This window comes from Schistocerca piceifrons, chromosome 6 (assembly GCF_021461385.2).
Source record: "Schistocerca piceifrons isolate TAMUIC-IGC-003096 chromosome 6, iqSchPice1.1, whole genome shotgun sequence".
NCBI lineage: Eukaryota > Metazoa > Arthropoda > Insecta > Orthoptera > Acrididae > Schistocerca > Schistocerca piceifrons.
In genome coordinates this window covers 382,189,806-382,217,069 of record NC_060143.1, presented here as the reverse complement: position 1 = coordinate 382,217,069, position 27,264 = coordinate 382,189,806, and the positions used below count along the sequence as shown (strand labels likewise).

Here is a 27,264-nt window from a genome sequence, read left to right as displayed (position 1 = left end):
GAAATGTATTCCAAATTTTCTCTCAGTTGTTCTGCCACTAATGCTGCTGAGTCGGGAGGTCGGTAAAAGGAGCCAATTATTAACCTAGCTCGGTTGTTGAGTGTAACCTCCACCCATAATAATTCACAGGAACTATCCACTTCTACTTCACTACAGGATAAACTACTACTAACAGCGACGAACACTCTACCACCGGTTGCATGCAATCTATCCTTTCTAAACACCGTCTGTGCCTTTGTAAAAATTTCGGCAGAATTTATCTCTGGCTTCAGCCAGCTTTCTGTACCTATAACGTTTCCAGCTTCGGTGCTTTCTATCAGCGCTTCAATTTCCTGTACTTTACCAACGCAGCTTCGACAGTTGACAATTACAATACCGATTGCTGCTTGGTCCCCGGGTGTCCTGACTTTGCCCCACACCCGTTGAGGCTGTTGCCCTTTCTGTACTTGCCCAAGGCCATCTAACCTAAAAAACCGCCCAGCCCACGCCACACAACCCCTGCTACCCGTGTAGCCGCTTGTTGCGTGTTGTGGACTCCTGACCTATCCAGCGGAACCCGAAACCCCACCACCCTATGGCGCAAGTCGAGGAATCTGCAGCCCACACGGTCGCAGAACCGTCTCAGCCTCTGATTCAGACCCTCCAATCGCCTCTGTACCAAAGGTCCACAGTCAGTCCTGTCGACAATGCTGCAGATGGTGAGCTCTGCTTTCATCCCGCTAGCGAGACTGGCAGTCTTCACCAAATCAGATAGCCGCCGGAAGCCAGAGAGGATTTCCTCCGATACATAGCGACACACATCATTGGTGCCGACATGAGCGACCTGCAGATGGGTGCACCCTGTACCCTTCATGGCATCCGGAAGGACCCTTTCCACATCTGGAATGACTCCCCCCGTATGCACACGGAGTGCACATTGGTTTTCTTCCCCTCTCTTGCTGCCATATCCCTAAGGGGCCCCATTACGCGCCTGACATTGGAGCTCCCAACTACCAGTAAGCCCACCCTCTGCGACCACCCTGATCTTGCAGACTGAGGGACAACCCCTGGAACAGGACAAGCAGCCATGTCAGGCCGAAGATCTGTATCAGCCTCAGAAAGAGCCTGAAACCAGTTCATCAGACAAACTGGAGAGGCCTTCCGTTCAGCCCTCCGGAATGTCTTTCGCCCCCTGCCACACCTTGAGACGATCTCCCACTCTACCACAGGTGAGGGATCAGCCTCAATGCAGGCAGTATCCCGGGCAACCACAGTCGTAGTCCGATCGGGGGATGCATGGGACGAGCTGGCCGTCCCCGACAAACCCCCATCCGGACCCCCACAGTGACGCCCATTGGCAACAGCCTCAAGCTGTGTGACCGAAGCCAACACTGCCTGAAGCTGGGCGCGAAGGGATGCCAACTCAGCCCGCATGCGAACACAGCAGTTGCAGTCCCTATCCATGCTAAAAACTGTTGTGCAAAGAACGTCTGAACTAATCTACAGAGAGCGCAAACAAATCGACACAAAATTTAAACGGTTATTAAAATACAAGATTGCCTAGTAAATGCAGTAATGCTGTTACTTGCGCACTGCTGGCACACTGCTCGGCGGCGGAAGGAGACTACGCCATTTTACACTATTCAGGTACTAAAACGCGATGCTACAACTCTCAAATACTATAATACGCCCGAAATTTATGAATTAAACAATGCAAGTACCAAAAACACGCAAAGAAATTAAGAATTAAACTATGTAACAAATGAGTCAGCTAGGAGCTGCTGCAGCTGCTTATCCAACGGCGGCAGGGAACAAATTCGACGAAGGGCAGAAAGTTGTCACCCACTGTCTGCAGTCAATCACATCCGAAACGACGTTCCTGATCGGCTGTTCACACTCTACTGTCGTGACCATCTTTGGAATGTTGTTGAAGAATGATGAAACCATGATTAACAGAAGTTGCTGACCCACAGCTATTCCAGTATGTTGGAAGTTCGTAGATCACGTTGATGTTTTCACCCTAAATCAGCCGAATCTGAACCTGAAGGAACACATCTGGGGCGCTGCCGAGCACCAGCTCCGCGCCCACAAACCAGCGATCAATTTTTTTTTTTTTTTTTAAAATGGTTCAAATGGCTCTGAGCACTATGGGACTTAACATCTGAGGTCATCAGTCCCCTAGAACTTAGAACTACTTAAACCTAATTAGCCTAAGGCCATCACACACATACACACATCCATGCCCGAGGCAGGATTCGAACCTGAGACCGTAGCGGTCGCGCGGTTCCAGACTGAATCCCCTAGAACCGCTCGGCCACAACGGCCGGCAAACCAGCGATCCATATTGTACAGGAACTGCGCGACCTGTATGCAGACATATGGTGCCACATATCTCTGGAAACCCGAAAAGGACATTCAGAATCGATTCCATGCACAATCCCTGTTGTATTGTGTTTAGAGGTTTGCCAACATATTATTAAATAGGTGGTCGTAATGTTTTGCCTCATCAGTGTACATCTATTCACAGCATTAAATAGACATCCAGTGTATTTTAAAATTATAAAGTCTGGCAGATGACATACTACGAAGCAAGCTATACTGCAATACAAATTATAGCAGTTTTATATTTGTCGTACCTAAAGATTTGGTCTTTATTCCTTTCAAATTGTTCTGCGTTTTGACCGAATTTCAGTGGTTTTGATTCGTGATGGATCAAGTGCTCTGAGACTTTGATGGTCCTTGTGTTCTCAATTGCTTGATGGTTCTTTGTCACAATCCCCACAAGGTGGATCATTATTATCTCCAACGCCTCTCAAGGTCGCGACGTGAGTTTCCAGCGTAAAAACCACCCACGCCGTTGTGCATAACAACGAGAATAAGGACGGTTTGCAGAGTTGTCGCTCTTTTAAAGATGCCACCAGCCAGTAAGCAGCTACCTACTACGTGTCGAAAGACTGGTATTTCTGGTTTTACATTACAAACCTCAAGCATGTCTTAAATAATTTGCAGGCTATCACGTCCGTTATTACTCCCGATGCTCACCAAACTTGAGGAAAATACTAATCCACTGCATTTGACAGCGTCATTCGGGAGTATCTGCGACGTAAGCCCGTTTCTGGGAAATAAACACCATGCGGCTTCAATTGTCGCCAAAGGTGTGCCTACGTTATTTCGGGGTAACTATTCTTCTCTGAGACTGGGGATTGCAAGAAGCCGGCCGGCGATGTTGCTGTTCGGGACTTCTCTTCTGTCCACGTAATTTACCCTGGAAGGAACACACATCAAAGATTTACTGAATGATTAATTTGGGTCTGGGAAATGATGATGAGGAACCGGCTGCAGAAGAAGAAAATGTGCATGCTGATCTGCCACCAGTTGAAGGTGACAATGAGGGTGCTAAACTGTGCTACTGCTAAAGACTCATTCTTTGAATGCTGTAATTTATGACTGCAATTATCTGTCACCTTATTTATATCATTTCATTACAGCCATTTTTGTTACTGTTTTCGGTGAAAAAAAAAAAAGGCGGTTGTAGGTGCTGCAGCCTGGAACCTGGCGTCCGCTACGGTCGCAGGTTCGAATCCTGCCCCCCCCCCTCCCTCCCTCTTTTTTGTTCTTTTTTTGACACGTGACAAACCCAGGATGGCCCGGTTTTGTGCCACCTGGTGTACCTGGTTTTCCTCACTGCGCAAAACTGAGCATACTATGTTGATGTCTAGTTAGCATTCACATTGTGTGGATCTTACAAATACTGAAATACACGGTAGAACATGATTAATGAAAATAGTCATTTACCTACTGCTTATCAAGTAATGTTTCATTTAAAAATACTACTCCAAGATGCACCAATCGCAGAAAATGTTTGCGTTAGCGTACCAACGACAGCGATACTCACATAAATCTGAACGTATACGGTTGGGTTTGACTGGCATACCCTGCTCTCCACTGCTGAGAAATCAATGGTAGCAGAACATACTCCGGAAAACGAACATGGGCTAGTTCTTTTTTTTTTTTTTTTTATGGGCAAATGTTTTCTGGGTTGGCGTTGTAGAAGAAGCGACCAAGACAAAAAAATTCTAACAACACCGTCAGTAAAGATAGCGTTCTGCAGCTAAGCGCAGTTTGGGACCCGGCCATCGGAAAGTTGAGTGGGTGCGCAACGAAAACATGACCATATATTGCCACTTAAATGAACACACGTGACATCACAGACGCCAGCGTGGCTGTATAGAGACGAAGCAGCATCACATGACAGCCATCACTTTCCAGCGGCCGTAGAGCACCTGGCCGAAAGCTCTCGAACATTTAACCACTTGGCGCGGCTGGGAGCTCGTGAAAATTTTGACAGTATGTATCGCCATGAAGCCATGCATTCGTCCATGATGAAGACTTATGTCTTGTTACACCCATGTAACACAGTGTCCTCTTAAAACGAACGGTATCTATTGATGCTCTACATATTGAGCCATGAACTGGAATGGCTTTAGTAGGTTCAAATGGTTCAAATGGCTCTGAGCACTATGGGACTTAACTTATGAGGTCATCAGTCCCATAGAACTTAGATCTACTTAAACCTAACTAACCTAAGGACATCACACACATCCATGCCCGAGGCATGATTTGAACCTGCGACCGTAGCGGTCGTGCGGTTACAGACTGAAGCGCCTAGGACCGATTGGACACACCGGCCAGCGGAAAGCGATCGTTGACATCAGTTTATACATTGGTTGACCAGTTATTGGCCACATCGAGTGCATTCGGTGTTGTCCTCACCAGGTCTCTCATGCTGCATGTGACTAGAGATGATGCACACTGAAGTAGATGGTTGTTAGTCTGCATAGCACTGCACTTGCAAAAACTGACTTCACAGGAAGGTCCCCTTCTGCAGGTTGGTTTTCCATTTAGTGGTACTAGCTCATGTTGGGTTGAGAGCCTTCCACGTTGTCCACGTCTCTGAATGAACAGGAGGGAGCTATTCCGTCGAAACGAAACATTTCTCCAAATTTCGACGTTTCCCCCGCTACTTTCAGATCCTTGCTATTGTGTTCTTGTAAGAGCTTTAGTGGTTGCGAAGAAGCACTTTGTTGATTCCAACCGAGGAAGTGCTAGCTGACAGCCATTTAATGTGGGAGTTTCCGTACGAATAGCCTTCCTTTTCTCGCATCTGTCTGACGTCTAATGTCAGGAGGGAGTATGCTAGCAAGATACTGGAGTTTATCTACGGATCTAGGTCTTAAACAACTTGTACTAAAGTCACAGATCTCCTTAAGCGCCACATTTACGTTTCTGGCATGACTGTATTTGTAGCATGCCCAACACGCCTATTCAGCACTGGAGCAACAGAGCGCTAGCGCGCCAGTTCTCACCGTGTGTGGGTGAACACTCCATGTCGTACCTGTCGGTTTCCACACTATGTTGTTTTTGGCTGACATTTTATGGTTAAAGTTTAGCCAAGGTTTCTTGTATGTACGGTTTCTTATATGTACGGCCCACAGTCACTCCCAGATATTCTTCCCAGATGATCCAAATTGTTCTAGCTGCTTGTTTGTTCCTGAGGTGGAATACACAGTTCTGACTTTTCGCGAGATTCGGCATCAAGTGATTTTCATTATAGTAGGTGGTGAGTTCTTCCAGGTCTTTAGGCAAAGTTTGTTCCACCTTTCCAAAACTGTGGGGTTGAGAAGTGACAGCACAGTCGTCATCAGTGACAAAACTCTAGGTTCCTGTGGCCTTTAGCTGGCCTAGCGGTTCTAGGCGCTTCAGTCCGGAACCGCGCGACTGCTACGGTCGCAGGTTCGAATCCTGCCTCGGGCATGGATGTGTGTGATGTCCTTCGGTAAGTTAGGTTTAAGTAGTTCTAAGTTCTAGGCGACTGATGACCTCAGATGTTAAGTCCAATAGTGCTCAGGGCCATTTGAACCATTTTGACCTTCAGCAATCGTCCAACGCGGCCCTAGCCGTCTAGGTGCCTCATCAGGTATACGTGATAGTAATTATTAAATAAACAAAGAAATAGAAGTGCTTATGTGATTGAAGAAGACACCTTCAGAAGTGATGGTAGTGTTTGGAATCTGATAAAGCAGATCAAAAGTAAATTGTAAAAAGATTCTGTTTTGACTTGTAATGACGAAATGAAAGGAACATGTGCTTTGATTGTGGAAGCTTTGACGTAGTACTTCGAGAGAGAGCCGATTTTTCAGCTGACAGTAAAGAAGTAATGAAACGTTGTCAGAACAGTGAAAGTCTCATTGACATGAATATGTTTGTTGCAGCGTTAACGGTAGAAAGATAAAAGTAAGTGATATACAACAAAATTCAATTTCGAAATGACATCGTAATTAAAGGAGTTTAATTAGGAGTAAGTAAATTGCCTCAGACTGCAGTTAAACAGACTTACTATACCGTGTGTGTGTGTGTGTGTGTGTGTGTGTGTGTGTGTGAAATCTTATGGGACTTAACTGCTAAGGTCATCAGTCCCAAAGCTTCGCACTACTTAACCTAAATTATCCTAAGGACAAACACACACACCCCATGCCCGAGGAAGGACTCGAACCTCCGCCGGGACCAGCCGCACAGTCCATGACTGCAGCGCCCCAGACCGCTCGGCTAATCCCGCGCAGCTTTACTGTACCGTGACCGATTTCGGGGCTACCATCTTCACGAGCTTAGAAACACTGTGTAATTGTCGTACGAACGAACCAAACTACAGTCCCGACAGGTTTACGCGCCGCGGACTAATCGTAAGTGTTGAACAAGTAGACGACTCGCTGGACAGCTTGCCGCGCCCACGGGCCAGCTTTCAGTGCAGGGCTGCCAACTGGCCCACGTTCGCCGCGCTGAATACTAACAACGCATACTTCGCTGACGCTAGGCAGTGCACGGAGAATGCCAGCTGTGGATGTTTAGGTCAGGGACTCGCAAAGGGATTTCTCACGTGTAGTGCAGCCACTCGCTACCTCTCCACAGCGGGCATTATGTAAACGCACTTCTCGTTTTACACAGGTGAGTAACTACTGATGGTGGCATTTGGTTTGTGGGCGCTCAACTGCGCGGTCATCAGCGCCCGTACAAAGACCCAATTTTGACACAGTCCAGTTTTTACGCAATGCAATCTAGCCACTGTCACGAATGATGATGATAAGGATGAAATGATGACAACACAAACACCGAGTCCCCGGCCAGAGACAATTCCCAACCCGGCCGGGAATCGAATCCGGGACCCCGTGATCCAGAGGAGCAACGCTAGCCACTAGACCAAGAGCTGCGGACTGAGTAACTAGTGATCTCTAGTGTACCTACATCTACATCTACATCTACATTGATACTCCGCAAGCCACCCAACGGTGTGTGGCGGAGGGCACTTTACGTGCCACTGTCATTACCTCCCTTTCCTGTTCCAGTCGCGTATGGGTGTGGAACACTCTTCTCTGTGCTCAGAACCTGACATGTAGTTTGTGTTGCTGACTGGTGTCTAGAATAAGGCTCTACTACTTCAGTGTTGCTATTATTTTTAGTTTTCTTGCGTCCACAGTCCAACATTTTCAGCCCTGACTGTTATTAAATGTATTTATTCACCCCACGATTGAGATTTCGGCCTACTGAGCCATTCCACTTTATAGTTCAACATGTAATGCGTCAATACATACCGTTCGTTTTAAGAGGACACTGTGTTCGTGTCAGTCATTCTTACAAGTTACATATGTGTAACAAGACATAAGTCTTCATCACGGACGAATGCATGGCTTCATGGCGATACATACTGCCAAAATTTTCTCGAGCTTCCAGCCGCGGCAAGTGGTTAAATGTTCGAGAGCTTTCGACCGAGTGCGCTCCGGCCACTGGAACGTGATGGCTGTCGTGTGATGCTGCTTCGTCTCTATATAACCACGCTGGCGTCTGTGATGTCACGTGTGTCCATTTAAGTGGAAATATATGGTCATGTTTTCGTTGCGCACCCACTCAACTTTCCGATGGCCGGGTCCCAAACTGCGCTTAGCTGCAGAACGCCATCTTTATTGACGGTGTTGTTTGAATTTTTTTTGTCTCGGTCGCTTCTTCTACAACGCCAACCCAGAGAGCATTTGCCCATTAATATAAAAAGTAAGCCCATGTCCGTTTTCCGGAGTATGTTCTGCTACCATTGATTTCTCAGCAGTGGATAGCAGGATATGCGAGTCAAACCCAACCGTATACGTTCAGATTTATGTGAGTATCGCTGCCGTTGGTATGCTAAGGCAAACATTTTCTGCGATTGTTGCATCTTGGAGTAGAATTTTTAAATGAAACATTACTTTATAAGCAGTACGTAAATAACTATTTTCATTAATCATGTTCTACTGTGTATTTCAGTATTTGTAGGATCCACATAATGTGAATGCTAACTAGCCATCAACATAGTTTGCTCAGTTTTGCACAGTGAGGAAAATCAGGTACACCAGGTGGCACAAAACCGGGCCATCCTAGTTTTGTCACCCGTCAAAAAAAGAGAGAGATAGGGGGGGGGGGGGGGGGAGAGAGAGAGAGAGATAGAGAAAACCGAGAAAACCAGAAGATCAAGTATCAGAGGCTTAGATGTTTCAAGATCGTGCCACTGAAGCCAGAGTGCTCTAAGAAAAAGTTTCTCAGTCGTCTACAACCGAAAATTTCCTGAACGACAGCATTGTTAGTTATTCCAGTGACTTCGTAAAGGCCACCGGGCTTATTGCTTAGGCTGCTGGAACATTTGGTACGCTATCGTCGTTCTGTGTGTCACCGAAGCTCTTAAGTTGCTTCTTTCAACAGTTGACTGGGAAAAAAATTCAAAGAAAAATCACCAGCAGGGAGAAGGGCACACAAGGAAGATGTGAAGTCTGAAGAAACGGTCAGGAAAGAGAAAGAAGAAAGGAAAGAAACTTAGAAAGGAAACTGTTTGTTGGAAAGAACCAAATGGGCCAAGGCGTAAGAAGGCGATGAAGCAGAAAATGACCGTTGGAAAGAGTACACAGCCTCATAAAAAATTGAAAAACGAGAGTCTTTAGCTTCATCAGTCTAGTAAGGCTCAGACGGAGCAGGTATATATTTAACAGGCTATATTCAGACTCAGCGTCGAAGAAGTGTTAGGTCCAGTGTGTATGTTGTCGTGGCTGGGCTCGTGAAAAATGTTCCAGTTCTGAGGAAGAAGAAGGCTACTCCGTGTGAGATTTCCGTTCTTAATAATGTGTATTTTTATATTAGGAACAATTATTGAACTACATTAGTGTAATTGTTGTACCTAGGAATCCTGCATACTCTGTTGGCTAGACAAACGATCAAGCAACTCGTATTAATGAATTTTATTGCAACAGGACAAGCACTTAACTTTGATGGGATTGCTAATAATAGAGGCTACGATGTGTCGGCTAACGAAGTGGCTAACGTTGAAGATGCTATCGAAATGGGCCGCCACCAGTCGGGCGCGGCGCTTACGTCCTGTTCACCTGAGGCCCGCTGCTGTCGCGTTGTCGTCCTGGAGGGATTGGCTGACCTCTTCTCTCAGCCGTCTCTTCTCTGTCGTTCCCGACTGGCGTGCCGGCGTTGACTTTACGCCGTAACTGAAAATTTGAAGTTCTTTGTTGAAAACCTGGTTTGGTAATTCAAGCAGATGTATGGTATACGTTGATAGTATATCCAGGGCTTTCTTTATTTTTTCATACATTATTTTCAGTATAAGGGAAGTGTTTTTCAGTTTTCAAGTTTCTTCATTCATTTAAATGAATATCTCATTTTACCCCACGGATGGCGCAAAACCGCGTAGTTTGTCCATAAAGAGATTATTATTTTGTATGCTGAGGTGGTTTGTATTAAGCTGAAATCGGACTAGTCGTATGTTGTTCAATGTAAAAGAGATTTGAATAGCTAGCTCCTAAAGGCTTAAAATCGATTGAGCCTTCAGACCTCCACCAAAAATTCAACGATTCTTGAGTCTCTGACAAATACTGTAGTTCTCACAACGACAACGATATCCAAAATGCCATGTGGATGTGGGTTATGTCAGATAAACTATCCGCACTATTGGTTGGTTGGTTGATTCGGGTCCCATCGGATTAGGGAAGGATGGGGAAGGAAGTCGGCCGTGCCCTTTAAGACGAACCATTCCGGAATTTGCCTGAAGCGATTTAGGAAAGTCTTGGAATGTCTACACTCCTGGAAATTGAAATAAGAACACCGTGAATTCATTGTCCCAGGAAGGGGAAACTTTATTGACACATTCCTGGGGTCAGATACATCACATGATCACACTGACAGAACCACAGGCACATAGAGACAGGCAACAGAGCATGCACAATGTCGGCACTAGTACAGTGTATATCCACCTTTCGCAGCAATGCAGGCTGCTATTCTCCCATGGAGACGATCGTAGAGATGCTGGATGTAGTCCTGTGGAACGGCTTGCCATACCATTTCCACCTGGCGCCTCAGTTGGACCAGCGTTCGTGCTGGACGTGCAGACCGCGTGAGACGACGCTTCATCCAGTCCCAAACATGCTCAATGGGGGACAGATCCGGAGATCTTGCTGGCCAGGGTAATTGACTTACACCTCCTAGAGCACGTTGGGTGGCACGGGATACATGCGGACGTGCGTTGTCCTGTTGGAACAGCAAGTTCCCTTGCCGGTCTAGGAATGGTAGAACGATGGGTTCGATGATGGTTTGGATGTACCGTGCGCTATTCAGTGTCCCCTCGACGATCACCAGTGGTGTACGGCCAGTGTAGGAGATCGCTCCCCACACCATGATGCCGGGTGTTGGCCCTGTGTGCCTCGGTCGTATGCAGTCCTGATTGTGGCGCTCACCTGCACGGCGCCCAACACGCATACGACCATCATTGGCACCAAGGCAGAAGCGACTCTCATCGCTGAAGACGACACGTCTCCATTCGTCCCTCCATTCACGCCTGTCGCGACACCACTGGAGGCGGGCTGCACGATGTTGGGGCGTGAGCGGAAGACGGCCTAACGGTGTGCGAGACCGTAGCCCAGCTTCATGGAGACGGTTGCGAATGGTCCTTGCCGATACCCCAGGAGCAACAGTGTCCCTAATTTGCTGGGAAGTGGCGGTGCGGTCCCCTACGGCACTGTGTAGGATCCTACGGTCTTGGCGTCCATCCGTGCGTCGCTGCGGTCCGGTCCCAGGTCGACGGGCACGTGCACCTTCCGCCGACCACTGGCGACAACATCGATGTACTGTGGAGACCTCACGCCCCACGTGTTGAGCAATTGGGCGGTACGTCCACCCGGCCTCCCGCATGCCCACTATACGCCCTCGCTCAAAGTCCGTCAACTGCACATACGGTTCACGTCCACGCTGTCGCGGCATGCTACCAGTGTTAAAGACTGCGATGGAGCTCCGTATGCCACGGCAAACTGGCTGACACTGACGGCGGCGGTGCACAAATGCTGCGCAGCTAGCGCCATTCGACGGCCAACACCGCGGTTCCTGGTGTGTCCGCTGTGCCGTGCGTGTGATCATTGCTTGTACAGCCCTCTCGCAGTGTCCGGAGCAAGTATGGTGGGTCTGACACACCGGTGTCAATGTGTTCTTTTTTCCATTTCCAGGAGTGTAAATCAGGATGGCCGGCTCGGTTTTGAACCGTCGTCCTCCCAAATGCGAGTCCAGTGTGCTAACCGCGGCGCCACTTCGGTCACACGAGCGAACAGCGCCGTATGGAACACAAACAGAGTTCCGCATACGTAAGGACGCCAGCAGGAGTAACACAACAGTCAACACTTGGCAGTTGCCAAGAGAACTCAGCTGAAACCTTGTGGATGTTTAACCACTTGACAAAGCTGGAAATTTTATCAGTATCCTTCGTCATTTATACAAAAGAACACAGCACTTCGCGTAGTAATTACTCTCGAATCTATGTCATCTGTATTCGTAGTTTTCTCTGTGTGTCCACTTGGTATGACATTTCACAACGTTGCCTACGCTGCCACCTCAGCAGTTTCCTGGTCATAAGATTGCATAGCTGAAATTTCCGACAGTAAAATAAAATTTAAAAAAAAAATCTTGCATTGTTTATAAATTAGCGACCCACCTGAAGACCGCCCACTTGACAAGTGACCTCCTCATATGACTGTCGACATACTGGTCCTGCCTTCGGCATGTACGTACCAACGTGATGATGTTAGTTAATAGTCCAGGCGAGTGCTTTCCTGTTTAGAGTGTCTGATTATGGCCTTTAAGCGTCTATTCCTGCCGCGCGGGATTAGCCGAGCGGTCTGAGACGCTGCAGTCATGGACTGTGCGGCTGGTCCCGGCGGAGGTTCGAGTCCTCCCTCGGGCATGGATGTGTGTGTTTGTCCGTAGGATAATTTAGGTTAACTAGTGTATAAGCTTAAGGACTGATGACCTTAGCAGTTAAATCCCATAAGATTTCACACACATTTGAACATTTTTGGACGTCTATTCCTATTTCTGTGATGTGCAGAGAATTTCGTTAAAGTTTATTCACAACGTCCTGAATGGAGGGCGCCATAGTTCTGGATTGGCTGAAGGCAGTAGAAGTCGATTGACTACGGGTTACGAGTGTTTTGTGTCTTGTGTCCGGCCGTTGCAAAAATTGCCGATCTAAAAATCCAATACCTGTGTATACCGTAGATATATCGAAGCGATTTTTGTGCCGCGCCGTGTTGAACCAGTAAACACTTCTCTACATCTACGTACATCGCTACTCTGCAAATCACACTTATGTGCCTGGCAGGGGGTTCATCGAACCACCTTCACAATGAATCTCTGTTACTCCATTCTCTAACAATGATCGGAAAAAACGAACAACTTAATCTTTCCGTGCTCTCATTTCTCTTTTTCTTCTTGTGATGATTGTTTCTCCCTACGTAGATCGGGGTCAACAAAATATTTTCACATTAGGGGAGGACAATTCCTGATTGATATTTCGTCAGAAGATCCTGCCGCAAGGGAAAACGCCTTTTTTTTTAATGACTTTCACCCCAAATTCTGTACCGTGTCCTTGACACGCTCTCCCCTATTTCTCCATAATGCAAAACGTTCTGCCCTTCATTAAACATTCTCGATGTACTCCGTTAATCCTAGTTAGTAAGGTTAGCACACCGCGCAGCAGTACTCCAAAAGCGGATGGACAAGCATAGTGTAGGCACTAGGTCTGTTGCATCTTCCAAGTGTTCTGCGAATAAAACGCAGCCTTTGATTCGCCGTCACCACAACAGTTCGTAACTGTAATTCCCAGGTATTTAGTTGAATTTACAGCTTTTAGATTTCAATTATTTATCGTGTAACCGAAGTATAAAGGAATCCTTTTGGCACTCGTGTGAATGACCTCACACTTATCATTATTTACGGCCAACTGCAAATTTTCGCACCATACAGACATCTAAATAATTTTTCAATTGATTTTGATCTTCTGAAGACTTTACTAGACGATAAATGACAGCATTATCTGCAAACAACCTAAGAAGGCTGCTCAAATTGTCACCTACATCGTTTATACAGATAAAGAACAACAGTGGACCTATAACACTACATTGGGTAACGCTAGAAATCATTTCTGTTGTACTCGATGACTTTCCTTCAATTGCTCCGAGCTGTGACCTCTCTGACAGTAATTTACGAATCCACTCGCATATCTGAGACGATATTCCATAAGCACGTAATTTGATTACAAGCCGCTTGTGAGTTATGGTGTCAAAAGCCTTCCGTAAATCTAAGAATATGGAATCAATGTGAAATCCTTTGTCAGTAGCACTCAACACTCCATGAGAGTGAAGAGCTAGCTGTGTTTCGCAAGAACGATGTTTTCTAGATGCGTGTTGACTATGCTATGTGTCAATAGACCGTTCTCTTCAAGATAATTCATGAAGCTCGATCACAACATATGTTCAAAATACTACTGCATAATGACGTTAATGTTATGGGTCTGTAATTTAGTGTATTACTTCTATTGCCTTTCTTGAATGTTGGGGTGACTTGTACCACTTACCACACTTTGGGTACGGATCTTTCGTCGAGAGAGCGGTTATATATGATTGTTAAGTATATGGAAATGCCGTGTGGCTAGGGCCTCCCGTCTTGTATACTGTTCGCCTGGTGCAAGTCTTTCCAGTTGACGACACTTCGGCGACTTGCGTGTCGATGGGGATGAAATGATGATGATAAGAACAGCACAACACCCAGTCCCTGAGCGGAGAAAATCTCCGACCCAGCCGGGAATCGAGCGCGGGCCGTTAGGTATGACATTCCGTCGCGCTGACCACTCAGCTACCAGGGGCGGACTGTTAAGTATAGAGGTACCGCATCAAGATACTCTGAAAGGAGCCCAATAGGTATACAATCTGGACTTGAAGATTAGTTTTTATTAAGTGATTTAAGTTCCCTGGCTACTTCGAAGATATCTATTTGTAAGTTACTCATGTTGGCAGCTGTTCTTGATTGGTATTCTGGAGTAATTACTTCGCTTTCTTTGGTAATTTTAGAAGGCTTTGTTTTGTAATCCTGCATTAGCGGCACCGATATCAATAGCATTTCCATTGCTATCGTGCAGAAAAGGCATTGATTGTGGCTTGCCGCTAGCTTGCTTTACGTACGATCAGGATCTCTTAGGATTTTCTGCCAGGTTTTTCGAGACAGATTCGTTGTGAGAACTATATGAGCATATCGCATTGAAGTCCGCACTGTATTCCAGGTTTCTGTAAAACATTTCGAATCTTGCGGGTTTTGCGTTCCTTTAAATTTGGCATGCTTTTTTCGTTGTTTCTGCAACTGTGTTATGATCTGTTTTGTGTACTGTGAAGGATCATCTCCCTCGTTTTTTAATTTATTTGGTATAAATTTGTCAATTACTGTCGATACTATTTCTCTGAATTCAGGCCACATCTGGTCTAGACTTACAATGTTAATTTGCAATGTGTAGAGATTACCTCTCAGGAAGGCGTCAAGCGAATTTTTACCTGCTTTTCTGAATAGGTGTATATTTGTCACTTATTTTTGGTTTATTTGGGACTTACGATGTTCAGTCTCGTTACGACAACCCTGTGTTCACTAATCCCTGTGTTCTTTTTGATGCTGGTTATTAGCTCAGTATTATTTGTTGTTGAGAGTTCAAGTATGTTTTCACAACATACGGGAGCACCATGCGAGTGAAGTGCAGCTTGTTCCCGTCGTAGTGGACTGTCCTCACAACTGGCCATGCATTGGGCTCCGATAGGCGGAGCTCACTTCCTCCAATCCGCGCACCCCCTTCAAAATTCGGTCAGAAAATGGCGGACAAAATGTACAAGTTTGGGAAATATCGTCGGTTTCGACGAAATATTTTCGCATGGTATAACAGCTCACCTGATATCCAGCAGTGAACTGCAGAATGATGTGATCTGCCTATCCGCTGCTAGAATTCACGAAGACCGGAAGCGATCCTTGTCATCCACAAGTTTTTCCTCACGGTAGCTAAATAGCAGCGGTGGCTTTCCCGGAATCGAGGTTCTCACGGTACATCCCAATGTGGTGACGCGCCGACGGCCTAGTACGGTGTCCGTCCGACCTCAGAGATATGTAAATGTAGTGTCCCATGAGTCAAGAACCCATGACCAAATTGCGGTCAAGTAGCTGACCTTTCTGCGTTTGACTGTCTCGCTGAAGAAAAGTGCAAGGATTCAAGGTTTTCCAGTCGCGTTTCACACCGGATACTGCATTTGCCGCGGCGGTAGGAGTTACCTCTCTGCCTAACAGAACAACCATCTCCGAGTTGGTTATTTTTATACAGAGTGTGTCAAAAAGATTGACCCGATTTAAAAATTTCATTTTTATTGATGGAAACATAATGGAAGGCAGAGACAAATTGCAGAATAAAAAAAATTTTCAAATTTTACTAATTTTATTAGGGATGGTCTGTGTGGCCACCAGCAGCTACACGGACATCACCTAGACGCTAAATAGGTGAATTTAACATAAAAACTATATATAACATATCTTCTGTTATATTACTGCTAATTTAGAAAATATGCAAATGTAATAATTACCTCAGCTATGTCTATCAGCAGATTAGTATAAAGATGACCACGTATGCCCTAATGCTTTCAGACTTATTTGGTGGGAGACGCGTGCAACGCATTTGCCTCAAACTGCAGTTTCGTTACGTGAACTGAGAAAAGATACTAACAGAGAAATGGAATTGGTCGCCAGCAGTGTACAGCAATAACTGATCTTTAATAGTATTCAAAAACCTTATAAATTTTGCGCCAACACTCTTAGTTATGAATCAGCCTTATAAAAATTATCACTGTCCAAAAGTCATGGAACCGATAACCTTTCTTCCCCCAGCCACAATTATCCCACTCATATTAACATGTGTATTTAGTAAAAAAAACTACCTAGTCTACACCTCAAACTATCAAACTGCAAGTAATTGCATAATTCAGTCTTTTATTGCAGCCATCGTTTTTGTTCTGTAAATAGTAACAAGTGTTCTCAGGCCAGTAAAACTAGTGTACAGTGCATTGTCTGTAGTAGTAACATTTACGTTAACAATCTCTATTCATTTAATTCATCAGCTGCAAAGATGACTTTGAAACAGGACGGGTCTAATACCTTACAAAAGCAAATTTTCTTCGTGTCTGTGTTCACTGGACTTTCGTTCACAATCAATGCACTGGCCCACACATATACAAAGAAAGAATTCCCACTACAAAGATCACCGTTGTCATGTGTATTGTTTAATAATCATTATTATTATTATTACTAATACTAGAGATTTCACCTCCAGCATTCTTAAGGAATGCAACTATATTTGGTTCCATCAATTAAACCAAAATGGGATGAAAATATTCTGTATTAGATAAAGGTCATCAAAGTCAATAATACGCATTTTCCCTAAAACATCTTTTTAGCACAGATTGAACTTTAACTAGTACGGAGAGAGTTCTATGACATCTACTAAAAAACTACGATAAAAAATTCTGGGTGAGTCCCCCGACGTAAACTAGGTAGGTAATTGCATTTGCTTCGCTCAAATGGCGCATTCTAATTAGGCGCCTTGCTAGGTTGGCTATTATCTCGAAATGTGGCTTCCGTAACTCTTCACGACCGATTAGTCGACATGACAACGAACACATTAATAATGGCCACGCTACGCAAAGAGAGAAGAACCTGCATTCAATCCCTGTTTTGTAGTTCCATTGCAAGTTAGCAGATCACAACACGTATCGTCAAATATTGTGTATTTTACTTTCGTCGCGCGGGATTAGCCGAGCGGTCTTAGACGCTGCGGTCATGGACTGTGCGGCTGGTCCTGGCGGAGGTTCGAATCCTCCCTCGGGCATGGGTGTGTGTGTTTGTCCTTATGATAATTTAGGTTAAGTAGTGTGTAAGCTTAGGGACTGATGACCTTAGCAGTTAAGTCCCATAAGATTTCACACACATTTGAACACCGTACTTTCACCAACACACAATATTGTAAATAATACACACTGTTTCGTGGACTCAGATACACTGTTTCGGGTGACGCAGAAACATGTCTTTCCACTCATTATCTAGGAACATCTCTATCTCAAAAGAACTTCACGTCCATTCTACTTCACGAGTCCTCGCGCCGAAAATCACCCCAAAGAGAGGATTTACAGCAATTGTTCTTGTGTGTTCTACCAACATCACCCCAAAAGAATACACCGCACACATACATAATCACATTGTTATCTAAAATTCCTCTCTATCGCTTTACAAACATTTCAACACATTTTTAGTTTGTTTGCATTATTACATTAAACATAGTTATTTTTTTTTACAAATGCGTTAGTACATTAGATACAGTTATATTAGGTATACATTCTTTACATTTCGCAAGATACTGTTACAGTGGCGGGTGGTATTACATAAGGAGTGCTGCCTCCAATCGTATGTTAGCGACAAACAAAGTCGTTACGCGGCTAGATAAAGCAAACATGCAACTCTTGCCATCAGCGCGTAAGTGCTTACTTCGCACATATGACGCCTTCGTTTCTTGTGCAGTGCACAGATGGAGCGGTAGCACAGTTTCAGTATTTTAGGGTAGGCGTCTTCGCAATATATTAGAAGCTCTTTTCTAACATATGTCATGAGGTAAATGGGGCATGGGAACGCTTTTCTTCACACATCACCAAAAGAAAAAATCGCACGGCGTCGTGTCTGGAGGTCTTGGAGGCAGGCGATCTACGTCAGTCTCTCGGGGTTCCGTGCGACCTGCCTAGCATTGAGGCACCGTGTCATTGATGAAGTGTCATAAAATGTTGTGCTAGAGCGATGGAATTCCATCCTGTTCAGATCTGAAAGCATTACAGTCCTCTTCAAGTTTTAGCAAAAGTGAAGTCTGCAGTATTCAAAAATAGCTCATTCCAGTCAAAAAAGTGGCTCATTCCAGTCAACAAAGTAGGAGGCATAAAATTTTTGGTAATAAATGGCACAAAATTTTTTCACTTGACGCCTCTGTCACGCTGAGCAATTACGTGAGGTTTCTGTAGTTCCCAGATGGGCACGTTATCTCGGTTCACTTTAACGTTAACACGAAATGTGGCATCATCACTGAAAACTAACCGTTACAAGAATCTATCGCTTTTCCATGTTTCCAGCAGAGCATTGCTGAAATTCACGTATTTGCTTTTGTCACCAACCCGAAAAACTTGCACTGTTGATAGTCGGTTTGGTTTATAGACCGAACGTCGCCTTATCACTCACCATACATCCATATGAGGACTTGCATGCAGTGACGGGAAGGGCATCCGGATACCCTCTATTACTATCATTGCCAAATCCAGATTAATATGCCAGCCCCTTGATGATACGGGAAAATAACAAGAAGATAAGGAAGGACATAAAGTCAAATTCACGAAATGCAGAAAACATATTTAATTAATTTTAACTTAGTACAGGAGATGCATTACGTCAATAATACAACAGTACGAGACATGTATGACCGAGCGGTTCTAGGCGCTTCAGTCTGGAACCGTGCGACCGCTACGGTCGCAGGTTCGAATCCTGCCTCGGGCGTCGATGTGTTTAATGTCCTTACGATACTTAGGTTTGAGTAGTTCTGAGTTCTAGGGGACTGATGACCTCAGATGTTAAGTCCCAAAGCGCTCAGAGCCATTTCAACCATTTATTAGACGTCAGAACCACGACAGAGGGCAAATAAACACACAAAAACAAGTCGAATACCTTATATGTCAACATCGATATTAATCGAAGGAAGAAATTATTCAACATAGACGCTATGCTAGCATAATTTCTTGTTGAAACTTTGCAGTATAAATTATCCTGTCTACGTTGTAGTCCTCTGCTCGCAGACTGGTTTGATGCAGCTCTCCAGCCTAATCTATCCTCTGCAAGTTGCTTCATCTCTGAATAACTGCTGTAGCCTATATCCATTTGAAACTCCTTACTGTAATCAAGCTTTCGTAGTACTTTACTATTCCCTGTTCTCCATCACATTTTCTTCCGTTACAGAAATGGCGATTCCTTTGTGTCTCAGGATGTGTCCTATTCTTTCTTTTTAGTCACATTCTATCGTAAATTCGACATAGAAACGAAGCAAAAGTTACTCGCAGATATCGGCGCGACGATTTCGCACTTAAACAGTCAGTTGACGTGGCATCCATTGTCCGGACACGTTATTAAATCTCAATTGGATGGTGTGCTGAACCAAAATAACCGCTACGAGTATTTTGTGTACAGTAATACGCCTGTCTTCTTTTACAATATCTCCCACTGTGGCAATGCTTTCATTCGTCCCTACGCGGTGTGCTCCGCCCGCGAGGAGGTTCTTCCACAGAGGTTACGCTCCATTTAAAATCACAGATCGGTGCTCCATCTCAGTGTAAGTCGACAATAAGCGGCCATCGCCATCTTTGTACCGTCAGAGCTTCCTTTTACGTGATGCAACAACAATCTGTCAGCCACTTATCACTTGTCGAAACACAAGTGTAACTTCTGCGAACTGCCAAACTGATAACACACCTTCTAGAAATTTTATTGTCTTTTATCTTTGTCATTTGAATCGCCTTCGTAATACTGATAATCGCTGTGGTATATTCATGGTGGTGTATAATCTGCTATTCTACTGTATAAAGTCAAGTCGTTGTTTAACGTTGTTACTAACGCTCTCGAAAAGTACTTGACCGATTTAAATCAATTTTCCTCTTGATGTTGTAATAATAACTCGGTAGGACATAGGCTATTTATTTTTTATATATATGATACATATTTTTAAATATTTTATACAAACGGGAAACGTTTTACCAGAGATCTCGATGAGTTCCCGACCGATTTACTTCATACTTGTACACGATTAATAAACGTTCAGATGGACATATGCTATTTCTTTTTTAATATATACACTCACGGTAAAAACTGCAACACCGAAAAATAATTAAAGTAGAGGAATAACATTTCGGAAATACATTTATCTCGGTAACATATTTAAGCAGTTAATACTACAAGATCACAGGTTATGTAAGTGCGAGATAAGCCATTGCAAATGTGAAATGTTGGCACCTTAATAACTGCTGTAACCAAAAGAATATCTAGTTCAAGCTTGCAAACGTGCATGCATTGTGTTGTACAGGTCCCGGATGTCAGTTTGTGATACGGAATTCCATGCCTGTTTCACTTGGTTGGTCAATACAGGGACGATTAATGCTGTTTATGGATGACGCTGGAGTTGTCGCCAGATGATGTTGCATATGGGCTCAATTACAGACAGAACTGGTGATCGAGCAGGCCAAGACAACATGTCAACATTCTGTACATCATGGTGGGCTACAACAGCGGTTATGTGGACGAGTGTTATCCTGTTAGAAAACAACCCCTGGAATGCTGTTCACGAATCACCAGACTGAAGAACAAATCTGCAGTCAGGATGCGTGGAAGAACGACGAGTGTGCTCCCACTGCCACATGAAACCGCACCCTAGACCATAACTCCAGGTGTATGTCCGGTGTGTCTAGCACGTAGATATGTTACTTGAGACCCTCAGCTGGCCTCAATCTGATCAACACGTGGCCCTCACAGAGAAGGAAGGAAGCGGAATCAGCTTTCATCAGAAAACACCACAGACCTCCACCCTGCCCTCCGGTGAGCTCTCACCTGACGCCACTGAAGTCGCAAATGGCGGTGCTTTGGGGTTAGTGGGATGCACGCTGCAGGGCATCTGGCTCGAAGCTGTCCTTGAACTAAACGATTTCTAACAGTTCGTTGCGCCACTGTCGTACCAACCGCTGATCAAATTGTTGCAGCAGATGCAGCACGATGCGCCAGAGCTATACGCCGAACACGATTACCTTCCCTCTCTGTAGTGCCACGTGGCCGTTCGTCTTGCGACCGTACATTCCAGTGACCACCGCTGCCAGCAATCGTTTAACTCAGCTATATTCTTGGCGAGTCTTTTTGCCGTATCGCAGAAGAAACATCCAGCTTCTCGAAGCCATATTGCACGACCTCATTCTTACTGAGTGAGCCGGCCGGTGTGGCCAAGAGGTTCTAGGCGCTTCAGTCTGGAACCGCCCGGCCGCTATGGTCGCAGGTTCGAATCCTGCCTCGGCTTGGATGTGTGTGGTGCCTTTAGGTTAGTTAGGTTTAAGCAGTTCTAAATTCTAGGGGACTGACCTCAGAAGTTAAGTCCCATAGTACTCAGAGACATTTGAACCATCTTACTGAATGAGCTGTTGATAATATCGTCTATGTCGCCTTAAAAGGCATTCTTGACTAACATCAAGTCACCGCGTCCAGTTTCAAAAGTAACTAAAGCTCACGGCCGCTACAGGATGTAGCTAAAGCAAACATTTGCATCCTCATAGTAGCACTACTAGCCCTTAGAGCGAAAAATCTTTCAGATGTTCACACCTACCAACTACCATTTACGTCGCGCAACTCCTTCTTGGTGTTGAGATTTCTTTCCGTCAGTGTCTTATACATAACACGTAAAGGCCAAATGTAGTTAGAAAAGATTCTTGACCCATTTAATTCAAATTAAACTTACAGACGAATATAGGCTAATTAATTTTTTAAACAAAAATTTACAGGTTTTCTGTTAAAATCAATTACAAGATAGAAAATTATATGCCTCGCTATGCTGCGGAAACGTTTTCTTTCGCGCAGTGAGCTTCAACTATGACTGCAGGGCATTTAAGTCGTTGGATTAACTGTTTGTCACATAGCGTACGTAGTTTTTCTCTATGTATATAACATTAATTAAAAGTTGTATCCACAATACGTTCCTTTTGTTTTCTTCCTCATATTCCCGGTCCTAATAAAAAAGAAAAAAAAAACAACAGGAAAGTTGCATTTATGGCGTATTGGCTTATGATTAGATTACTACTACGGAATCTGAATCGTCCTAAACTTTATAATCCTACCAGTTGGCACATTAAAATTATGCGAAATATTGTCGTTGAAGCTACTATCCTCACAGCCGCATTAGCCGGAGAAGTCTCTCTCAAATCCCGTGTAACAATAATCACAACCGATTTACGCACTCATTTTAAGCGATTTCAAATCCCAACAAGGTTTCGTTTGCACTAACAACAAAATAAGGCCCAAGTGCAGAGTGAAGTGCGGGAGGGGGGCGGGGGGGGGGGGGCTGGGGAAGAGATCGACAGAAAGAAGGGGGCGAAGTGATGGACAGATAGAGGGTGCGAAGGAGTTTACGATATATATCCAATTCCCATACATATTTAGCAATTGTGAAGCACTGTCGAGTTCGCTAGTCGAGATATAATAACTAATCGCTGCGAAGTTAATATTTAGCTAACGATCAGTTAAAACGCGTATCGCAAATAGAGTGTACATTATTCGAAGCCGTCGAAGCCGTCGAAGATTGAGGATCTAACGCCTGTCGGTGCGTCGTTCCTTTCGCTAAAAATGTAAGGACAGGACAGAACGCAAGCAGGTTCGTTGATGGAGGAGGTGTGGACACGTCGAACTCCATCTAGCTTCCTGACTGCTGTCCGGCCACTTCGCGAGAAGTTGTTCGAGCGGCCCATTAACGTTTAAAACTCCCATTTACTGCAGAAGTTGTGATCAACCGAAAGGCGTTGATCCCAATTACTTCGACACTGTGTTACGTCGTCCGATGATATTTACGGACATAGAACCCTATCTTCAGTGTCTTCAGTATAGCATTTACGACTTCTCAGAATTTGTAGGTATTGTTTTGTCGCATCCTGCGTAATATTTCGGACTACTTCTGCTTGAACTGTCGTACAGTGTCAAACATTGACGGTGGCATTACTATATGATATTCTGCTTCGCTGAGCTATATAGCGGCCAGACACCAAGGACGATAGTTAAGGATGCCATTGGATACAACAACTCCTTGACGTATGTCATCCTCATCATCGTCATCATCCTCAAGGATTAGGCCTATTGACGAGTCCACTTCAATATTGTTCACGCCATCTCTTTAAAAGACGTCCAACGTTCCTCTTGCCGGTTGGGTTATATTACCATTGCCGCTTTAGCTATTCTATCATTAGACATTCACTGGACATGAACTTTCCGGTGCAGTCGGTATTTTTCAATTATATTTGTAATAGGTTCTTCTCTAATATCGGCACTTCTTTTATGGTCTAATAATGAATATCCCACTACAAAGAGGAGCTACTTCATTTCTAATTATTCGATTCGTCGCAACTGATCAGATGTTTGGTTCCAACATTCGCTATCATACAACAGCAAATGTAACGCTGTTGCTTTCTAGAGTTAATTAGTGTTTCTTTCCCTACATTATGTTTTAATGTGCGTTGTACAGTTCCTCAGAAATGTCTGAATCTGGCCAAATTTAGCTCCAAGTTATCTGACTTGGGAAATTTAAAATTGGCCCCTAAATATTGAAACTCTTATTTGTCCAATTATCTGTCTATCTAAAACAATTTTGGCTCTTATGGGTTCCAGTCCTTTAAATGTCATTTATTTATCCTTTGATATTTTCATTCCATATTTAGATGCAATTTCACTCAGTTTGTGCACTAAAATTTCAATCTTTTCTTCAGGTTCTCCTGTAATAAAATTAAAATTAGCACTTTTTAATGTATATGAAGATAGTAACGAGTGGATGGGCAAAGTATCTATTAGGAATATTACGTATGTAGATTGTGCACGGCTGGGAATGTGGGTGTCATGGGAAGCGTACAAGGGATAAGTCCCTGCAGTCGCGCTATTCATCTGTGTCCTCGGTGGCTCAGATGGAGCCGGCAGGGTAGCTCAGCGAGTTCGGTTAGAGAACCAGTTGGCCTCTGTAAAAACGAACTTGAACAGAAGTCATGTGACGTCTGAAACGACCAGACACAACGAACAACAACGAACAAAGCGCAAAAAAAGGGATGGATAGAGCGTCTGCTATGTAAGCAGGAGAACCCGGGTTCGAGTCCCTGTCGGGGCACACACTTTCAGCTGTCCACATCAAGGTATGTCAACAACACCTGTCAGCAGCTGAGGGTTTCAATTAATTATCATTTACTTCTTAATGTGTCATTTAATAAAGTCAACCATTTAGGAATGATACTGTCAATGTAAAAATTAAAAAGGGTGGGGGCAGTGGGCAGCCCCGTCTGACTTCTTGACTGTTATCGGCAGGTTCTATCCTATTCCTCACAGTATGGATCCTTATCTTATTCTTGTACAATGACTAAATTGACAATTCCTTAAGTGATACCCATAGCATTTTTCCCTTTACGTTTTCAAACGGCTTTTCACCGTCGATAAAATAATTGTTGGCAATCTAAATTCCCTTATTTTCTCGGTTACTTGTGTCAAAGTGAAAAGACGAGCAAAACATGATCTATCTTTTCGAAAACTATGTTGCACCTTTGACATACTTGCTTCCGCTACTGGTACTAATCTCTTGTTTACAATTTTAGCATACAGTTTACGGCAGGAATCTTGTAGGCTTTACTCCTCGGTAATTTTCGCATTGCGATTTATCGCCTTTCTTGTAAATAGGGCATAACAGAACTTCATTCCATTCGTCTGATATACACTCCTGGAAATGGAAAAAAGAACACATTGACACCGGTGTGTCAGACCCACCATACTTGCTCCGGACACTGCGAGAGGGCTGTACAAGCAATGATCACACGCACGGCACAGCGGACACACCAGGAACCGCGGTGTTGGCCGTCGAATGGCGCTAGCTGCGCAGCATTTGTGCACCGCCGCCGTCAGTGTCAGCCAGTTTGCCGTGGCATACGGAGCTCCATCGCAGTCTTTAACACTGGTAGCATGCCGCGACAGCGTGGACGTGAACCGTATGTGCAGTTGACGGACTTTGAGCGAGAGCGTATAGTGGGCATGCGGGAGGCCGGGTGGACGTACCACCAAATTGCTCAACACGTGGGGCGTGAGGTCTCCACAGTACATCGATGTTGTCGCCAGTGGTCGGCGGAAGGTGCACGTGCCCGTCGACCTGGGACCGGACCGCAGCGACGCACGGATGCACGCCAAGACCGTAGGATCCTACGCAGTGCCGTAGGGGACCGCACCGCCACTTCCCAGCAAATTAGGGACACTGTTGCTCCTGGGGTATCGGCGAGGACCATTCGCAACCGTCTCCATGAAGCTGGGCTACGGTCCCGCACACCGTTAGGCCGTCTTCCGCTCACGCCCCAACATCGTGCAGCCCGCCTCCAGTGGTGTCGCGACAGGCGTGAATGGAGGGACGAATGGAGACGTGTCGTCTTCAGCGATGAGAGTCGCTTCTGCCTTGGTGCCAATGATGGTCGTATGCGTGTTTGGCGCCGTGCAGGTGAGCGCCACAATCAGGACTGCATACGACCGAGGCACACAGGGCCAACACCCGGCATCATGGTGTGGGGAGCGATCTCCTACACTGGCCGTACACCACTGGTGATCGTCGAGGGGACACTGAATAGTGCACGGTACATCCAAACCGTCATCGAACCCATCGTTCTACCATTCCTAGACCGGCAAGGGAACTTGCTGTTCCAACAGGACAATGCACGTCCGCATGTATCCCGTGCCACCCAACGTGCTCTAGAAGGTGTAAGTCAACTACCCTGGCCAGCAAGATCTCCGGATCTGTCCCCCATTGAGCATGTTTGGGACTGGATGAAGCGTCGTCTCACGCGGTCTGCACGTCCAGCACGAAAGCTGGTCCAATTGAGGCGCCAGGTGGAAATGGCATGGCAAGCCGTTCCACAGGACTACATCCAGCATCTCTACGATCGTCTCCATGGGAGAATAGCAGCCTGCATTGCTGCGAAAGGTGGATATACACTGTACTAGTGCCGACATTGTGCATGCTCTGTTGCCTGTGTCTATGTGCCTGTGGTTCTGTCAGTGTGATCGTGTGATGTATCTGACCCCAAGAATGTGTCAATAAAGTTTCCCCTTCCTGGGACAATGAATTCACGGTGTTCTTATTTCAATTTCCAGGAGTGTATGTCTCCTCAGCCAGCCAACATTCATAAAGATTATGTCTATACTTTATTTGAAAGGACGCATATTTAATCAGCTTCGCATTTATATTAGCAGTGCTAGGATACTTTTTATTTTTTGTTTCTTCGATCACCTTTTGTAAGTCTTCTATTCTTATCAAAACTACAGAGTCGCTGGTATTGGTGTTTATTTTTGGTTCTTCTTCATTATCAGTCTACAGACGTTTGAAGTATTTTAACTATTCTATTTCTTTGGTTATTCAAGTGCTTCATGATCTTGTATGCTATGTTTTGTCTTCATATGGGAATCATGTTCTATTTAACTCATATTCCGGTCCTAACTCACCCGTTTAATTTTTTATATTTCTTTCGTTTTTAAAACAGATTTACTTTTATAATCTTCTCTGTATCACATTATTGGGTGATGACAAAAATTTATGCACGCCTCCTTTTTGTCTTTTATTAACTTGCTAACATTATCATTCCAAATTGTTAATTCCCTTTTAGAGTATTTCTTTTCTTCATTCCTAATACTTTAGGGGCGGCAATAACCATAACATCTTTCAGCATTATAATACATACTCAAATAAGGCGAAGAAGGTGAAAGTGTTAATCAAAGAACGACGGCTGCTATGATTTCCTAGGTCATAAAGTTCACCTGACACCTCAGTCATTGAAATTCCTAGAGTACTGTTGTCAACTTCTTCGCCTTTGCCCTCAAGAACACACTGCTGGTGCCCTTTATACTAGCAGCCTAACCTATTCTTAGGATAATATCTGGATGCTCTTTAACTGCATGCTGCAACGTTTGGAGGCTCTGATTTCAGCACATGTCACTTCACTCCGTATTGAATCCTCATGGTGAGACTTCGCGCATAGT

The 27,264-nt window shown here is 44.7% G+C and overlaps 1 protein-coding gene across 1 annotated transcript in view; it reads left to right on the top strand.

Moving 5' to 3' along the window:
- LOC124802920 (inactive pancreatic lipase-related protein 1) overlaps window positions 1-27,264 on the top strand; it is a 232,246-nt gene that overhangs the window by 123,127 nt on the left and 81,855 nt on the right. The gene's annotated exons all lie outside the window — the stretch shown is intronic.